We start from the raw sequence: 19293 nt of genomic DNA on the forward strand, positions 1-19293 counted from the left end.
GTGTATAAGAAAGCAACTGATTTCTGTGCATTGATTTTGTATTGTGCCACATTACTGAATTGCTGTATGAGTTCTAGTAGCTTGGGGGTGGAGTCTTTGGGGTTTTTCAAATAAAGTATCATGATTTCTGTGAAGAGAGAGAGTTTGACTTCTTTGCCAATATTTTTCAAAGTGCTGGAACAAACATCACCGAGACAGCACAGTACTGGCACAAAAACAGACGCATAGACCATTGGAACAGAGTAGAGAGTCCAGATATGGACCCTCAACTCTATGGTCAAATAATTCAACAGAGCAGGAAAAAATATCCAGTGGAAAAAAAGACAGTCTCTTCAATATATGGTGCTGGGGAAATTGGAGTGCTATGAATAGAAGAATGAAATTCGACCATTCTCTTACACCATACACAAAGATAAACTCGAAGTGGATGAAAGACCTCAATGTGAGGCAGGGATCTATCAAAATCCTAAAGGAAAACATAGGCAGGAACTTCTTTGACATTGGCTGCAGCAACTTATTTTAAGACATGTCTCCAAAGGTAAAGAAAACAAAAGCAAAAGTGAACTTTTGGGACTTCATCAAGATAAAAAGCTTCTGCACAGCAAAGGAAACAGTCAACAAAACAAAGAGGCAAACCACGGGATGGGGGAAGAAATTTGCAAATGGCATTACAGACAAAGGGCTGATATCCAAGATCTATAAAGAACTCCTCAAACTTAATACCCCCAAAACAGAAAATCATGTCAAAAAATTGGCAGAAGACATGAACAGACACTTCTCCAAAGAAGACATACAAATGGCTAAAAGACACATGAAAAAAATGTTCATCATCATTAGCCATCAGGGAAATTCAAATCAAAACCACATTGAGAGACTACCTTTTACCAGTTAGAATAGCAAAAATTAACAGGAAAAGAAACAAGTGTTAGAGAGGTTGTGGAGAAAGGGGAAAACTCTTACACTGCTGGTGGGAATGCAAGTTGGTGCAGCCACTTTGGAAAACAGTGTGGAGATTCCTCAAAAAATTAAAAATAGAGTTACCCTATGATCCTGCAATTGCACTACTCGGTATTTACCACAAAGATACAGATGTAGTGAAAAGAAGGGCCATATGTACCCCAATGTTCATAGAAGCAATGGCCCCAATCTCCAAACTGTGGAAAAAGCCAAGATGCCCTTCAATAGATGAATGGCTAAAGAAGATGTGGTCCATATATACAATGGAATATTACACAGCCATCAGAAAGGATGAATACCCAACTTTTGTATCAACATGGATGGGACTGGAGGAGATTACGCCGAGTGAAATAAGTCAAGCAGAGGAAGTCAATTATCATATGGTTTCACTTACTTGTGGAGCATGAGGAATAACATGGAGGACATTAGAGAAGGAAAAGGAAAGTGAATTGGGGTAAATCAGAGGGGAAGAGAAAGCATGAGAGACTATGGACTCTGAGAAATAAATAGGGTTTGGGAGTGTTTGGGGGATAGGTGAGCCTGGTGGTGGGTATTAAGGAGGGCACCTATTGCATGGAGCACTGGGTGTGGTGCATAAACAATGAATCTTAGAACAATGAAAAAATAAAATTAAATTTAAAAAAGTATATTTCTCCTACTAATTTATTAAGTTGTTTTTATTTGAAAATACATAGTAAATTTGTTAAATGTCTTTTGGCATCTACAGAAGTGACTGTTTTTGATCCTTTAATTATTCAATGTATAAATAAATACATAAATAAATAAATATTCCTAATTCCTGATGTACACCCTACTTGGAAATTATATATTATTTTCATAACTTTTCTGCAATATTAGTAACCTGAGAGGGCATAGAAATGATATAAGAAAACATTGCTAAAAAGTATGCCAAAAATATTCCATTAAAGAATGTTTATCATAGGGGCGCCTGGGTGGCTCAGTGGGTTAAGCCGCTGCCTTTGGCTCAGGTCATGATCTCAGGGTCCTGGGATCGAGTCCTGCATCGGGCTCTCTGCTCAGCAGGGAGCCTGCTTCCCTCTCTCTCTCTCTCTGCCTGCCTCTCTACTTGTGATCTCTCTCTGTCAAATAAATAAATAAATAAATAAATAAATCTTTAAAAAAAAAAAAGAATGTTTATCATAAACAATAATTTATCAGGATAATGACACCAAATAAATGGATCAAAAAAGGATAAAATAGCAGAAAGCTGAAGCCTAGGAACCAGACAATGATGATGGACAAGGGGGCTATCAGAGAGAACACTGGGGAAAAAAGTATTATATGATACTCATTCACTCACCAATCTTTCAGTTCGTCAGTCATCTGTTGGTGCTTTCATTTTATCATTTACAGATTCACCATGAAGTTACCGAGCTATACTTTGCACAAAATATTGTGATCTACTGTTTTATATCATAGGAGAGAATAATACATAAGCCAAACAAAAATAAATACAAATAAAGATCTTTTTGGCATACAAAGTAATTTTAGACAGTTACAGTAGAAGCACATTATGGAAGGTATACATAGTGAGTATACATAGTGAACAAAAAATAATCTCATATCTTTTGACATATTTGAGGGATGACTGTGAAGTTGTAAGAATTCAACTATAAGTCACAGGAAAATTTATCTCATTACATTAGTGTCAAGACTTGTATAATTATATATAATAGTTTCTAAATAGCTCCTCAATTTAAAGAAATTATAAAAATAATACTAAAACAGCAAGTTTCAAATGATTTAGAGATGTTTACCTGCATTCAAAATTTTTTTACAGAATTGACCTTGTTACTTTTTGGTGTATGTGTGAACATAAAGACATTGGAGAAGTAAATGAGTATCACAGAACAACATTTCAAAATTTAGGCTCTTAGGTACTATTACCATGTTGATTTATTTCCCTCAATATTTATTGTACACATACCTAAAAAGTCTCTTCTTTTTACTTTGGAACTTTGGTATACTTCATCTAGATTTATTTGATATCATAAATCAACATTGGTTTTAGGTTATTATTCAGGTTTACAAATACTTAAAGTTTACTAGTGATGATAACTAACTTTCAAGAGAGAAAAGACTGACCTTTATAAAAAAAATATACTTTCAGATCACATGGTTTTAATGTGTTTCTGATAGAGAAACTGAACAAAACTAGGTTTGGGTTTTTATTTCTTTGTTTCAATTTACTCACCTGAAGTTAATTGACTTATTTATAACCTAAAAACTTTGATTTGGGCAGATGACAACATAATGTGTTAGCATGCTGAATTTTGCTTGTTGCTGTTATAAAAAAAGGTTCTAGTAGTTTTCTAAAAAGCATGACATAATTGCCTCCTAATTACTGATAACATTTATAAACCATCATCAATCTGGTAAAGGAGGTACTCATAGACATTAAACAGGATAACATGTGCCAAATTAAATTAAGTAAATATGAAAATTACAAAACCATATTGACAAACAGCATGCAATCTAATTTTGTTTTTAAATAGTAACTTACTCTCTTTGCTTCACAAATTGGCTCTAATATTATCTTTTTGATTCTTCTTTTGGTGTACAATAATCCTTCAAAGCAAATGTGACAAAATATAAATTAACTCACCTTGTTTAGCAACTTGCCCTCACAAAAAAGAGTCACGTTAAAATAAAAATCAGTTACAGAAGGGCAAATATAGTGGCATGCCGTATCTATCAGCTTCCACAATGCCTTTACTTCCTGAAAAATGAAAGAAGTAGAACCATCTAGAAGTTATGAATAGTTTATAAATAAATTTATATGTCATTGCACTATGTAAAGTTTGTTAAAAAAATGGATTTAATCTATTTGAATGCTCTGTGCAATGGATATCCTATTCCTCTGATAAGTGGTAGCTGTCAAGTGGTGACAGATATATGCCTTGTAATAGTGGCATCCCAATTACCAAGAAAAAGATAATGTCTGGCATATTTGAAAGTTAAGACCAGAATATGAGGCACTAGCTTACCTAGACTTCCAATGAAACACCATTATGTTAGCATCAGGAATGTGGGCCAATCTCTTGACGATTGAACATGTAGTTAATGCTTCTCATCTCCTAACAGTCTATATTATAGTCTGAGCCGTTTTCATTGTTCTGATGATAGATTTGCATTGTCCAATACTGAAGATAGATTTGCACTAATCCTCTCATGGTTTTTTCACCATTAGTGACAACCAGCATTTGAAGCAGAATTGTTAGGAAATAATAGCACTGTCACTGACTCCAAGATGAAAACAAAATCAATTTATTTGCTTTCTTTTAGGACAAGCTCCTCTGAACTATTAAACAATTTACAAAAGTAAACAAACCAAGTAGTGTTGTACTTATCACAATAATTCTTGCTCAAAAAGAAAAGTTTGAAACGATTGTAATAAATTACAATGTAGTACCCAGAACCTCTTCTTAAAGGGCTTATATAAGAATATGAAAAGTAAAAATCAGGATTATAATGTCACTAGTTTAAAACAGTCATACTGGAGAAGAAAACAAGGATTCTTTTTAAAATCAAATGTCCCCTTACTGTAAACCCTAACCCTTTTGTTCCTTTTCCATGGCTCAAAATTCTGATAGTGTTCCTTTCTGAATTGTTAAGTTGCCATGCAATTATTACCATCAAAATTTGAAGATGTAGATTATACTGTCAGAAATGTACAGCATACCCCATTAGTCTCAATTAGTAATTGTGTCCTGATAAGTATTTTTTAAAGCTCCAAACGCTATATTATGGGGTTATCTCAGGGACAAAATTCATCTTTCAGAAAGCCATTCATTTATAAAAATGTTTTTATTGAAACAATGCAAAATAACATGAAAAATCAGTTGAAGCGTGAAATAAGAGAAACAAAGTTCCAGAAATAAAATAATTCAGGAAGATGAACTTCAATAACTGCATAACTTAATGGTGCTCTAGTTCTATGTATATACAAAGTATGAATAGCATGAACATTTTGATGATTTTGCAAACAGTGCATCTAATCCTGGAATATGCTTGTTTCAGTAATGTCTCTTCTTCATGGTTTACTATTAGTGGGCTTGATACAAATTCTTGGCTATTTAGAATATAACATTTTTTATTTTTTTCTTTCCAAAGATTTTTTTTTTCTCCTACCATTCTTTCCCTAAGATTACCTAAACCAGTGATTCTCAAACAGGAATGGTTTTTCCCCTAGAGGACATTTGGAAATGTCGAGAGCCATTTTTGGTAGTCACAACTAAGGGGATTATGTGCCACTGGCATCTAGTAGAACAGGGCAGGGATGCTGGTAAACTTTTAACAACACACAAGGAAGCTCCCCACAACAAAAATTATCTGGCCCCAAATGTCAATAGGACTGCTTTGAGGAATCCTGATCTGAAATGTAACGGTAAAATAAACTCTCTAACTGGTTCATTTTTTTCATGCATTTTTGAAAGGAAAAATGCTCTCAATATCTCATAGTTCTTGCTCTGGTTATCTACTGCTGTGTAACAGCTGAAAATAGTGACCTAAAACAATAATTAAATGAATAATAAATGAATAAATAATTAAAATGAATCCCTCAGTTCCATCAAGGACACGGATGGTTGAAAGCTGGAAAATAAAGACAGAATATTTAAAGACTTCTTTGGAGAAAGTTGAACACTAAGTTGTATACTTTGTCCTCCCCCACAATCCCTCCTACATTCAACACTTCAAAAACTGGAGGGTAAAACTAATGTAAGACAGTAAAAGGAAGTCTAACAGACCAATCAAGGTATTGGGTATATGTCACTAAAGGGGGTCTAACAGACCAATCAAGGTATTGGGTATATGTCACTAAAGGGGGTATGATACGGACATGGTTCTTGACTTATGCTTGAGAAATCTAAAAGGGAAACAGCACAAGGTTGCAGGAGCAAGATCATGCCACTTGCCCTAATAATAGGTTAAGAAGTACAAGAATCTGATGTACCAGGTGTGGATCTAGCAAAAGGAGCACTGGCCTGCAGTCATTTAAAATGGTATCTTGTCCAAAATGATGACCTGGCAACAAATGAGAAACAGAAGTGATCCATAAGAACAAAGAAAGTTTGACTGAAAAAACGCATCTGGCCTAGAAGGCATGGATTCGTCCTTAAAGTGCCCTTATCTGCTTTCTTCTCCTTCCTCTTCTCCTTTGATCATGGAAACTAAAAAGTCCTTAGCTCAAGAGCTGAGTTGGTTGAGGGAATGCAAGCTAGGAAGAATGAAGAATCATGTGGATGGAAGTACAGGGTATTATGCTAAGTGAAATAAGTCAATCAGAGAAAGACAATTATCTTTCTGATTTCACTCATGTGTGGAATTAAAGAAACAAAACAGAAGATCATAGGGGAGGGGAGGGAAAAATAAAATAAGACAAAATCAGAGAGGGCAACAAGCTATAAGATACTCTTAACTCTAGGAAACAAACTGAGGGTTACTGAAGTGGAGGTGGGTGGGGGGTGCGGTAACTGGGTGATGGGCATTAAGGAGAGCATAATAAGCACTGGGTATTATATGCAACTGATGAATCCCTGAAATTTACCTCTGAAACCAATAATACACTATATATTAATTGTATTTAAATAAAACAAAATTTAAAAAAGAGATTCATTCCTCTGCCTTATAATACTTGGTCCATAAGGAGAAAGAGAAAATATTTAACTTTAAGTTCCACATTTGATTACTATGCAGGGTTAGTCAATTCAATTTTACCAAACTGGAACTGTGTTTTTGTCTTAAAGTGACCACAAGACATCTGATAACGTAAGATCAAAATTATAATAATAAAAATAAAAACAAAACAAAACAGAAACCATGGGGCTTGCCAGCAGATTTTAAATATATTCTCAATTGTGCAAGTCCATCCTACTGATAATATACAGCATGACATGTTTCCATATTTTAAAAGAGTAGATATAAGTGCTGTGAATTGTGTAAGACATGATTTACAGACCTGTAACCCTGGGTCAAATAAAACATTATATGTTAATTAAAAAAAAAAGAGTAGATATGAAGATGCTATGACATTCAGTGTGGGTAAAATCATGTAATTCAATGAAAGAAAGAATTGTGGATGAAATTTATTTGAATGGTCTTTCTAAATCACTCAATATATGTTAAATACATACATCTTAGATTAAGCAAATATCAACATAAATAACAAGGGCAGTAAATAGAAGAATCTTATGTGTGGGTGAGCACTTTAGCACATTGTAGTCAATATTTAGTAATGGGTTCTCCTCTCCCATCAGGTTATCTAAAGAACTAGAGAAATGCGGATAAGGGCAGGAGGAAGGGCAATGTAAACTACCCATACCAGGAACAAGCAGGGTTAAACTGAAAGAGAAGGAATGCTAGCATTGCTGCAAATTCTGTGCCTGCAGCTTCTCCAAAGATCCCAAAAGACAATGAAGAACAGCCAATGTCCTTAGAACAGTTAAATGTCTAACAGAGAGGTCAGTTCTTTAGATGCTAAAAAAAACAAAAAACAAAAAACTGAACACTTTTAATTCTAGTAGATATTTTCTTGTAATTAACTTACATCCTGAAAAATTAAACACACATGCATATACATACTCATATTGTAAAAATATGTATCTATATGCCTCATTTTCCCTGATTTTGACAAATTTTGCATGGAGTCTAGATCTTTGTCATACAACATTTGGATTCAGTTACCATACTACTATCAAGACCACATCAGAGAATGACCTGGAAGTCCCAAAATATCATATCACACCAAATCAATATTTGTATTGTATTTATCAAGAATCAAAATAACAAAATAGAATCTCAAAATAACAGTCATTTTTTAAAAAGTGATTATATTGACAGATGTTATTGAAAAGATTCTAGGTCTCAAACCATGACATAGGGATTCTGTTTCTATTCATGTTTTAGATTTGCTTTACTCTGTTCCTTTTTGTAGCAAATAAGGACAAAAGTAGTAACCCAACTTGTATTGTTCATATAGCCTGACACCAATCTGTCTAACCAATGGTATAGCAGACCCTAATTTTATAGACCTGAGTCATATGTCCATCCCTCATTATGGTGTTGGGGGTTATGAAGCGACGGGAGCTGGGTCCCTACTAATTGATATACATGGAACAGATGGTGTTATTTTAGTGGGAGAGATATGGTATACATATGAAAAACACAGGTCTGCCATGTTCCTAAATATGCTGAACTCAGGGGTTCTCATGCGTATTATTCTTGCTTCTTTTTTTAAAAGATTTTATTTATTTATTTATTTATTTATTTATTTATTTATTTAGCAGGGGGAGGGTAGAAGAGAGGGAGAGAAATCTCAAGCAGACTACACACTGGGCGAAAAGAGCTTGATGTGGGGTTCTGTCTCTCAACCTGGAGATCATGACCTGAGCTGAAATCCAACAGTCTGACACTAAACCAATTGAGCCACCCTAACACCCCTCATTCCTGCTTCCAGAGAAGGATATGGCGATATACGTGCTGTATTGATGTTGAAGTCATTCTTCAAGTCTATATAGCAATTTTATACACGGATAGCCCCATCACACAGTGTTTATTCATTAATTTATATAACAATTCGCTAAGAAAGCTGGTTCTCCTTACTCTTTGAGTTTTGAGAATATTGAAAAACTAGTGTTGCTTAGAAACTAACTGCTCCTTAGAAATTCATAAATACACATTTCTCAAAATACTCTTTTAATCTTTTTCTCAATTCTCTGAATTCGATAAAAAATAAAATGTAACAACTACAATAAAGTTTATTGGTAAACATGTAAGAAGCATGTAATTAAATTTCTCACTGCTGCAAACATTTCTGAAATTGCATGTTTGCAAATTGAGTACAGTATGTTTTATATTACTTAGGTAACAAGAAGGAAGAAAAGAGAATCAAGACACTTTGGGGCTCTCGAGAAACAAGGCTTCTGTATAAGCACGCGTAAGTTTTCCCTTTATCTGGACAGGTTCTACACAATACCCATGTGTTGTAAATTTCACTTTTTATAAGATACTGAAAAACTCCAATTCTGAATTAAAATATATTTTCATAGATTTTTACTACACATGATTTTTTTTTATTTTTTTTACACATGATTTTTTAAAATAGGAAATATTACATTGTGAATCAAAATAAAACACTGTCATTAATTATGCTTCAGAATGGTTAATGGTAAATTAGCACCTAAACAATTAATCATTCTTCATAAATCTTTACTTCATGATGGATAAAGTGCAAGATGCAATAGTCTTTAATGACCTCTTTGACACTGCCCCTCCCCAAATTGTGAAGCATTCTGTAGTTGAATTTTGACAGAATTATAGGCATTCCTAATAATTTTCTAAAATGAACCTTCATTCATTAATAAGTGTTTTGAAAACTGGGTAATCCAATGCTTTAAATTTATTACTATCACTGCCAGAGCTATCTTTTGGGGCATCCACTTTCTCTGTTCTAAAACTGTTTAAAGACTGTTTAAGCATTAATTGCATATATACATTAATTATGATATATATAATATATAATCACAATACCAAAATAAATATGCACATATCTATATAATACAGTGTATTTTATATTTATAAATTTCATAATGGCCCAAATTTCCTCACAATATATGCAGTATCAACAGTTACAAATTAATTTATGTGACTTCAGAAAGAAAATAAGATGTACTAATTTTGGGAAATACAGTTTACTTGTGATGAAATGTCACTTTATTAATGTGAGCATAAGTAAATTATTTATCTAATTATTGAAAATTTAAAAATCAACACTAACTTTAAAAGGATCTCCAATAGTATTATGATTTTAATAAAGAGGAGTGACTTAAAATTCAAATTTTCTGGATGTCGAGACACTATTTCCTATGGTATATTATTATACACTATAAAAGAAGAGATTGAAACAGAGGAAACTACTTCTTAAAGTTCCCCCAGTTTTTAATGAGTGAGAAGCTATGTGAAAATTAGTAATTACTTAATTGGTTCTCCATTGATTGTTTTACCAGTTCTCACAGAACTTAAACAAGTTGGATATAAGTAGTAATGATTTTGAGTTAGACTAGGCCAGACTCCACAGAAATTCGAGAGACACAAAGACCAAAAAACTCTTATTTTGTGTACTCACTTGCAAATGGCACAGCTGTGTTTAAAATGCTTTAGACAGGGGCACCTGGGTGGCTCAGTCTGTTAAGCAGATACCTTAGGTTCAGGTCAGGATCCCAGTGTCTTGGGATCCAGCTGCCTGTTGGGCTCCCTGCTCAGCTGAGAGCCTGCTTCTCCCTCTGCCCCTCCTCCCCACTTGTGGGCTCTCTCTCTCTCTCAAATAAATACATAAAAATCTTTAAAAAACATAAAATCCTTTAGACAAATATTATGACTTTTTAATACAATGGTGACGAATTCTGCATCTCAAAACAAGCTCCTGACTGAGGTTAAAACAAATTCTAAGTTGCATTATGTTTGCATTTTTCCTACAGGAATAAACCATTTGTTTTACTTCTCTGAAGAAATGTGACAGAAAACACCTCAATAGATGAGGAAACACACAATCACAATCACAGTCACCAAAGCATTCACAGAAGAATATTACCCATCTGAAAAAAAAAATAGTCTGTGCAAATTTATAGCTGACAATATGATAGCACATAATATATTTTACATGGCTGAAATGTTTCTGGATTCACTCACATGAAGAAATGTGTCTGTCCACATTAAATAAAAATACTTCATTTCTTTTATTAGATGAAAGGAACTATAGAATTCATATATTTTTCTCTTTTTTGCTATAGATTCTAGCAACACAACCCTGATTGGAGCTTAGCTTAGTAAATCATTGATATGTGTGTGTGTGTGCAATATATAAATAAGAAGTAAATATATTTATACACACATAAAGAAAATTAAGATTGCCTATACCTCTATCTGTGCAAATTAGCCATTTTTAGTATATATGGATCTACATGTTTCTGGTCTTTCCCCATGTTCTATTATAAAAAACAAACCAAGGGGTGCCTGGGTGGCACAGTGGGTTAAAGCCTCTGCCTTCGGCTTGGGTCATGATCCCAGGGTCCTGGGATCAAGCCCCACATCGGTATCTCTGCTCAGCGGAGAGCCTGTTTCCCTCTCTCTGTGCCTGCCTCTCTGCCTACTTGTGATCTCTGTCTGTCAAATAAATAAATAAAATCTTAAAAAAAAAAATACAGTGTGTGTGTGTGTGTGTGTGTGTGTGTGTGTGTGTGTACTCTCCCTTCCAATAGCTTTTTTAATTGTTTGTATTTAATGTGTATAATATTTAAGTGACATCAAATCTAAGTTTATAATAAAATAATTACATGAAACACAGTGGATAACTACCATTTTGAATTGGTGGTTTTAGCTAACTATTGATGATTTTAAATTAAATGTAAAAGTACAGTTAAAAGGTGTAAAATTCTAAATATTCTGGCAAAAATAGTCCTGAATCAAAGTACTTGAATATTCACAAGAGACTGCCAAGGTCTTAAAACTGTATTTTCCATTTGGAGAAAAGTGCTATGGCCTGTCTGTAAAAACAGCAATGTAAGTTATATTTTAACCCACTCTGAGTTAAAATTGTGGAAAATTTCCATCGCAATCACATCTCCAAATTTATTTTTCTTCATTTTTACTTCTCTTGAAACCTATATATATATATATATATATATATATATATATATACATATATATATATGTAATATCTTTGATAGTGTTAAAGTTCTTCCTCTTTAGTAGAATAAGTGCCTAAAACAAATGAAGTCTCAACACATAAAATTTGACTCACAGTTTCAAAATAGTATATAGAACTTACCCATCCAAGAAGAATGTAACAGCAGCTGAGAGGCTGTCAAGGAGAAAAATGCCAGAAGGATTAATAAATCATACTGCTATAACATGACGATGAGAATTATAAACAGCTATGTAAAAATTAGGTTGCTAGCAGTCAGATGGCTTGGCTTCTTTTAGCCTTGGTAGTAGACTGGCGTACATTTATCTTCTGTTATGCACTGGTAAGTAGCTGGCAAGCTTGGTATATATAAACATTAGTTAAAGACATTATGATTGGCTTGGATCCAGAAAATGTCCTCTGACATTACCATTAGCTATCAAAGATTTTAAATATTGCTGGAGATGTTTGAAGAGGCAAAGGAAAGCCAGAAGTCCAAGAAAGACAATAATAACAAGAAAAATAGAGTGTAGAGTTGGAATAAAACATGCACACTTGATATAAGAATTTTGAAACAAATTCATGAAACCCAAACATCTACGTAATTCGTAACAAAAAGTGGTTTAGCAAATTAAAACAGAAGGGAAAGAAATATCTTAAACAATGGCATGCTAAGTGGTATTTTTATTTTTTTATTGTTTTAATGTTTTTTACAACTAGATACTGATCTTCCCAATATATTTTCTCTGTTATACATGAAAAAATGCATGCTATTATTTTACTGTCATTACCTGTGACCTTATTAAAAACAAGCACAAGAAAAATTGACATAACCACCAAGAAAAAAAAGTTAAAGAAAACCTCACTTAATTGTCATTCCCCTTGCAATTAACTAATGCTTTTGAGAAAGTCAAGCAATAACTTCACTATGATGTACTACATTTGGTTTGTTGATTTAATAACGCTCATAGAATTAAGGTAGTTTATTGATAAGCAAATTTCATCAAGAATTAACCATAATAACAAAATCATATTTCCAAAACAAGGTGTATGAGGAATGAGATGTTTTTGCAAGTGTCATAAATGAGAGTTTTTGAATTTTAGTCCATTCACATGATTCTACTTTGCACTGCCTAAACTGACAAGTCTTTCTTATGAACACGTATTTTAAATATAGTCAAGAAGCAAGGAAATTAAGGTTGCCTGTAATTCTACCTCCTGGAATTAGTCATTGTTATTATGCAGATATACATGCTTCCGGTCTTTTCCTCATGTTTTATTACCAAAACCAAAGCCAAAACCAAATCAAAACAAACAAAAACACTTTCCACATTAAATTCAGCTGTGTTAAAATGAACACATTTTAATTTTTAAATGGGCAACATTTTAATTTTTAAACCAAGCCAAACCAAAACAAAACCTCTCTTGCCAAGTATTATACATAAGAATATAAGGAATGAAGGTTTACTATAACCCCACTCAATAAATGAACACTGAATTTGGTACATGTCATACCAGATATTTTTCTATGCACATTCTGTGTTTTAACATTGTTATCTAAGGACAAACATTTGTACAGACAACTATAGTTATAAAGTACACTATTTTCAAAATAACTTTTTTAAATACTGTACCTTAGATATTTCAATATCCATTCAAATATATCTAATTATTTACTGTTTCTATAGTTGTAACAAAAGAACAAAAATGATTGGTTTATGTGATTTTTTTAGTAATAGAATAATGTACTTTAACAAGAACTGTCAATTATTTGTAAAACAAAGACTACATCAGTTTTGCAGGAGAACAAGGAGAAAGATTAAGGAGAATTTATGTCAGGTGCAATTTGCAATGATAGATGTTATCATTAAGAAAATAAAATTGTGTAAGTAAGAAAGCCAAGGACTTACTCAGCAGAAGGCAGGTCTGTAAGGTTTAATCCTGAATAGAATACAGCAGAAAAGTGAATATTAGGAGATTAATTCTAAAGTAGATTTTCCGAAGTTGATGCTAAGAAGTACAAGAAGTCATCTGCCAGAATCAAGAATAAGAGCATTTGAAACATAGAAGCTGTTCCAACACTGTTGAATGTTCATCCCAACTAATTAATTTTTGTCAATTTTATTAATGAAATAAAATCTGTGTTAAAATTATGTTAGAAAGACTTACAAGGATGGCATGCATTTGAAAAATAAGTTAATCTCATAATAAAAGCCCTGAAAAGACATTATACGTCACTTTCACCTATTTAATATCCATGAAAGCATTCCCCCAAAATGACAGTAGAATTTCTATATTAGATTTTCTTCAGGTATTGCCTTTTGTTTTCTTTGCAATTTAAAATATTCAGTCTAGGGACGCCTGGGTGGCTCAGTTGGTTAAGCAGCTGCCTTCGGCTCAGGTCATGATCCCAGTGTCCTGGGATCAAGTCCTACATGGAGTTCCTTGCTCGTCAGGGAGCCTGCTTCTCCCTCTGCCTCTGCCTGCCATTCTGTCTGCCTGTGCTCGCTCTCTCTCCCTCTCTCTCTCTGACAAATAAATAAATAAAATCTTTAAAAATAAATAAAAAATAAAAAAATAAAATGTTCAGTCTATACATACTTCAATAGCTGGTGTGCTATTGTTGTTCCTAATAGCACCTTTAGAAATGACATGCTGTTGCTGTTCAACCAGAATTTGTAAAAATAAATTACCTCTCCATTTTTTGAGATTAATCATGATATAGTTTCTTTGTTAAATCTTAGGTGATTGAAAAATAAATCACATGTGCCATAAATATCCTTTGAACCACAAGCATTGCAAATTGACATTACAGTGTGGATTTTTCATCTTGACAGCTTATCGTAGGAGCCAACTTGCCCCAGATTTTCTTTAAAGAAGAAGAGGATAAATCTGGTCAAACATAAAGAATAAAACAGAGTACTTGTTTATTGCTGTAAAGAAATCCTGTGGATTTCTCCCATATGAGATGGAAACTTCCATATGAGATGGAAACTTCCATATGAGATGTATTCCAATTCTACTGGGTAGGCTGGAAATTTCAACCATAAAAATTAGCAGTAATTTCACTCTTTTCAAAGGGCCAGAATAAAGGGACTTTACTTTAGTGAAACAATTGTACCTCACTTGTTCTAAGGGTAGGAAAACAAATAAATGCAAGAAAATCATTATTTTATGTTTTCTTCAGGGCACAGATAAAAACATATTTTTCAATGTTATTTAATAGTGACTGCTTCTGCCAATAAAAATCTCAATGCCATAACCTATACTTGTTTTGTCAATGTAGGAGTAAGATAAAAGGAATTATGCTATTCTAAAACACTTAGCCCAAAAAAATAGTATCACTCTGCAAATACGTGATATGCTGTCATAACAAAAGTAAGATGGCCAATTTTACTCTGTAAAAATATAGAAAAAGTCAGAGAAAGAGTCCTCCTGGGATTTTAGAATGCATATATTTCAGTAAAGCTAACCTTCATAAGATATTGTTTTGCTTTTGGAGTGGGAATTAGATTCTGCATATGCTATGGTCAGAAAATGTCTTAGGGAAAGGGAATTAAAATAATACATCAGAGTAAATATAGAAAAGTTGAGGCAGATGCTAAGTTAGGGATCATGGTTATAATCCTCCTTTCCTTTTTTAATGGTATTTTTATTGTATCAGAGGATATTTAATAAACTAATATTGTATAATAAGTGTTATGCTTATTCTTCAGTTATGCTCCTCTCCTCCACAACAATCCTACAAAGTAGATTTTATACATTTCACTTACGTATGGGAAAACCGAGGAAAAGAAAGACATAGCAATTTGCTTTCAGTCTAGTAGCTAGTGAGTGTCAGAGTCAGAAGTGAATTGAAATTATCTGACTCCAGTGTTTATACTTTTGATTCCTGGATAGATGGTTATGATAACCATGTGTGCAGAACTTTCAGTTTCTAAAAAATTTTCATCCCTGTGATCTCATTTTCACCTTCTAACCTCATATTCTATCTGTAGGATGGCTGCTGTTCCATATAATAGAAACACTAAAAATGTGTCTGGCTTTGAGTATTAATTTTAGGAATGAGTAGGTCTAGAGTTTATGATAAGATAAGCTGAGGCTACTGATCACCTAATCAGGCTTCTCTTACTGCCCTGTAGGGTTTTGGGGGGGGGGGGGGTTGTTGTTGTTGTTGTTGTTGTTTCCCTAAGAACACACTCAAGTAAACTTCCTGCATGTAAATATGTATCTCAGAGTCTGTTTCCAGAGACCCTGACCTAAAAAATAGTTTCAATATCAAACCAAACTTTTGATTCTTTAGCTAAGTCTTTCTGGTCTCTTTAATATTCTCCCTTTCAGTACTTTATTATTTTTTTAAAGATTTTATTTATTTATTTCAGAGAGAGAACACAAACAGAGGGAGGAGGAGGGACAGAGAAAGAGGGAGAAGCAGACTCTGCTGAGCAGGAAGCCTGACTCGGGGCTCCATCTCAGGACCCTGGGATCATAACCTGAGCTGAAGGCAGACGCTTAACTGACTGAGCCACCCAGGCACCCCATCTTCTTCTCAGTATTTTATTTACCCAACCCATGTAGCAAATTTATTTTGTATGTTCAGTTTTGAGATTCTGACTCATTTTTGGAGATTCTTGCTGTGGTGTTTTATTTCATTGGGTGTTCTGTGATTTATTATAAATTTGTATTTCTTAACATTTTACTTGGGGTACTTATTTGTGGCTTGGACTAAAGAGTTTCTTTCAGAGCAAGTTCACAGTTATTTCTGCTAGGTGACTGAGGGGTTATACCAACCTAAGGCCACTTTAAACTGTAGTGTTGCATTAAAGTGTTTCACATCTTCTAAGCAAGGCAAATTCAGGCTATAATCCAATATAAGGGTTATTTAGTTTTTAGCTAGGATTATTTTCCCTCTTGTTCAGCGCTAGGATTTAAGATAGGAATATCTCACTTATAAAACCCTCAGTGAATGTACCTTTACATAGTTTTTACACTTATATCAAGGGTCTAGCCAATTTGCTGGACCCAGCTTTATGAAGGGATTATAGTCTTTTAGCCTTCTTAATTTAAGAAAGTACTTGATGTACCTATTCTCTATGCTCTGCAAATCTATGAAAACTAAAACTCAAGTTCACTAGAATTTGCAATTGCTCTCAAGATGGAAGGTAGGATCAACATATTGCTTCTTACTTTTCATTTTCCCCTTTCATTTAGCTTTGCCTAGGAGTAGTCCTTACTTTCTATTCAGTTCATCAATACATTTAAATATGTTAATCTAGTCAGCATTTATAATATTTCCCCAAAGAGATGGGCAGGCCACTAATTCTGTCCTACTATAGAAATGCAAATCTCTCTCTAATCTTCATCAAGTATCTTCACCTTTAACATGTGGTCCTCTCTTCCCCCAGCCCAGCCAGGTGGGATGAGTGAAAACAGACCTAAAAACAGATATGCTAAATCTATGGTTATTATTTTAATGAAAGCTATGTTACTGATATAACAAAGAGTTGGAAAAATGGAAACATTAAATTGTTCTTCCCCCTCATTTGAATAATAATTACTCCTTTGGGTAAAGAGAAAAGTTAAACAATGTGTTGGAAAGAATCCTTCAGATCCCAGTGGGACCTAAGGAAAAGCTTAATGCACTGTCTTTTCTGTTCTTAAATCAGTAAAAATTAAAATGGGGATTTAAAAAAATTATTCACAGTTTGGGGACCCACGAATAAAGGACACAATTACCCTAATCCTTTCCAGGACAATGTGAAAAGACAGCTTTTAAGGATTCCCTAGTAACCTAGGTAAAATTGGATCCAGAGGGCTGAGATGTCTCTTTGCTGTTGAAAAGGGAAAAGATACAAGACAGCCACAGCAAGTCTCATGTGGTCCCTGGGCAACAAGAACAAGCAACAGGATTTCCTTTTGCCTCTGACAACAAGACACCTGGCTGAGAGAGAGAAAGCAGGCAGATGTTGAAGGGATCCATGGTCATGATGAGAGAAAATTATCACAAAGAGCAGTGTAAGGATGTGTGTCAGGAAACCAGGTGGGAATACAGAAACCTCAACAGATGCCAATGTGGTGGGGACATGCTTGTCCATGGCAACAGATGTCAGTCTAGGACAAAGGAAGGATGAAGCCCAGATGCCTCGCCATCTGATATTACTGCATTATACAGACTTCAGAAATTAAACCAATCCAGAAAGAAAAGAAGAGGTGTGTGTGGGGGGGCAATTTTGATTTGACTGAAAACCCAAGCCTGAGAATACTTTCAAGCAAATGAATTTTCTTAGAATTGATTTGGTTACCTTTGTTTTACTACCAACCAGAATGGGAACTCAAAAACTAATTGTAGTTATAAGAAAAAATAAAGTTAGAATAATTATCATATTGTCACCACTTGGATTTTAGAGCCTGAGAATATATAACCACGAAACATCCTCTTGATCTCCACAGGAAGAAAATACTACTCAATTATGTAAAATATTTGACAACTAAATTAGGATAGAAAATATGTTACTATAATTGATAACCCTGTAAGCAGAACCCTAGAATGGTAAGAATGGAAAATCAAATGGAAGATGAGAAATTTGAAATAGTATAAATAAAACAAACACACACACACACACACACACACACACACACACACAAATTCTCTTGAAAAGCTGGTAATGAAAGGATATAGGAAACAAAAGAGTTAAAAGTTATAGCTAAAGAGATGTATGAGGTCAAGTCAAGGCTTGTCTTGCTTTATTTAAGATTATAGATACTAGATTATGTTTGACTGATCAAAGAGGGTATGTGCTAGAAATCAAGATGCTGAGATGCAGGAGACAGAAAAGCTAGAAGTGCAGGAGGAGCAAAGAAGCACAAATGAAGGGACTGGATTTGGATTAGAATAACACTTTCTTCATGGTCATGAGAAGGGGAGGCAGCAGGTTAATTTTTAGATATAGTAGCAAAAAGATTAAGTAGTTACTGTCTGATGTATTCTCTCTAGTCGGAAATGAAGCCATACACTGAGATTAGTAGATAGAAGAAAGAAGTAATAAAAGATTTAAGCAGAGCGGCTAAAATGTGATTATATTGTGGAGATAAGCAGAGTAAACTTTCTGGAGAAACAGTTTCTTGACTGCATTGTGGAAAGCCAACTTGAGTGTGGTGAATGTGAAACAATAGTACTTCCAACCTATTATGCTTAGCATTTGGGATATAGGCATAGAGAGGGATTTGTCCATAGTTACACTCTTGACAGGTGTGTGTGAGATCAAGAATATTTTTTAAAGACTACTAGTAAATATGATGTGACCAGAAAGAGAAGATGGGTATGGAGGAATAATGTGAGAGTAGAGGCAGCTAATCAATAGTGAGGCAACTAGGGATCAAAGAACTGGGTACCTTCTCAGTGAAGTTGCTTGAAATGGTGGTAGCTATTAGGGTGGTCAGCTGATGAAATTATCAGTGATTTGAAACAAGTTAATAGGAGATCTATAAATGTCCAGTCTCAGAAAAGGACGAGGGAAAACAGCAGGCAAACCAGAGAGTTTGAATGTGATAGAGGAAGCAGAGAGAGGAAGCAAGGGAGAGTCCTTATTATAAGGAATTTGTGTTGTATATATTTTATAGAGTTTTCAGGCAAA

At 34.1% G+C, this 19293-nt stretch overlaps 1 protein-coding gene across 1 annotated transcript in view; it reads right to left on the reverse strand.

Annotated features, from left to right (window-relative positions):
* MGAT4C (MGAT4 family member C) overlaps positions 1–19293 on the reverse strand; it is a 746802-nt gene that overhangs the window by 643755 nt on the left and 83754 nt on the right. Inside the window, exon 3 of the mRNA XM_047743470.1 lies at positions 11804–11836. The gene's annotated coding sequence lies outside the window, so the exon portion shown is untranslated. The remainder of the gene's footprint in view (positions 1–11803; positions 11837–19293) is intronic.

This window comes from Lutra lutra, chromosome 8, assembly GCF_902655055.1.
Source record: "Lutra lutra chromosome 8, mLutLut1.2, whole genome shotgun sequence".
In the NCBI taxonomy this organism is placed as follows: Eukaryota; Metazoa; Chordata; class Mammalia; order Carnivora; family Mustelidae; genus Lutra; species Lutra lutra.